This window comes from Penaeus monodon, chromosome 21, assembly GCF_015228065.2.
Source record: "Penaeus monodon isolate SGIC_2016 chromosome 21, NSTDA_Pmon_1, whole genome shotgun sequence".
Classification (NCBI taxonomy): domain Eukaryota; kingdom Metazoa; phylum Arthropoda; class Malacostraca; order Decapoda; family Penaeidae; genus Penaeus; species Penaeus monodon.
This window is the reverse complement of record NC_051406.1, coordinates 41,380,676-41,381,662: the sequence shown is the minus strand read 5'-3', so window position 1 is coordinate 41,381,662 and position 987 is coordinate 41,380,676. Positions and strand designations below refer to the sequence as shown.

The 987-nt window shown below is 41.2% G+C and overlaps 1 protein-coding gene across 1 annotated transcript in view; it reads right to left on the bottom strand.

Moving 5' to 3' along the window:
• The window catches only part of LOC119586498 (serrate RNA effector molecule homolog), a gene marked incomplete in the record, with an annotated part of 17,399 nt that overhangs the window by 10,335 nt on the left and 6,077 nt on the right, over positions 1 to 987 (bottom strand).

The window sequence follows — 987 nt, the reverse complement described above, 5'->3', positions numbered from 1 at the left end:
TGGAAGATCATTTTCTATGTTAGCTTTGAAGTATTCCATTAATACAAATGTGGAGGTGATGTGCAAGAATGCTGTGTGACTTTTCACCTCCATTTCTCTGATGATTTCAGGCTGCAGCACTTTTGCTGTCCCAAATGCCATGACAGCTGGTGTTTCTATAACCCTGCAATAGCAGCAGCTAAGGTTCCTCATGCTCATTCATATGAGAATCTTCTTCTCAGGACAATTCTGCAGCATTGCAGGAGATAAGTGCTGTTTATGAGGACCTTACTAAATATCTCCCAGGGTGCACACATAATGCTGAGTCCCTGCATTCAAAAGTTTAGTGCAAGTGTTCAAAGGGGAATTATGAAAGCCTGGAATGTGTTCAGTTTGTTTGCAGTCTGGTTGCCCTTGAACAGTTTTAGATATTTGCAGGGACACCTTTTGCTGTTCCTTGGGTGGAAGATATCCCCCACCCTGATTCCAAAATTACAGGTGCAGGAGGAATGTGAACGAGCTGGAGCCTGATCTGGGAGACGTCATCAAACGCTGTCACAGGTCTGCCAGTTTGGATGAAACTGCCATATATGCAGATGGGAGCATTTTTGGTTTATTTCAATTTTTGATAGAAAAATTACATTTTGAATTTTGGGAATCTTTTTTGTTGTGCTTTTGGAAGAACAGATTTGTTTTGCTTTTAGAAATATAAGTTTTGTTGTGTCTTTTAATCAGTTTTGTCTTGTAAGTCTGGTAACAATGAGTAGTAACATGGCAACCCATGATCCCCTTTGCAAGGATAATATCTTGGCTCTGATTAGCAGGGGACAGGATGCCAAGAGAACACAACTCTTGTATCAAAAACGTTGATGTCATCAGATTGGGAGTGTGTGTTTTTACATACATATAAACCTCCTCAAAAATCATAACCACCCAGTGACCCTTCCCCCCTTTACCTTCATCAAGATCCTCCTTATTCTCCTCTTCTCCTGGGGGCTGGAGTCCATT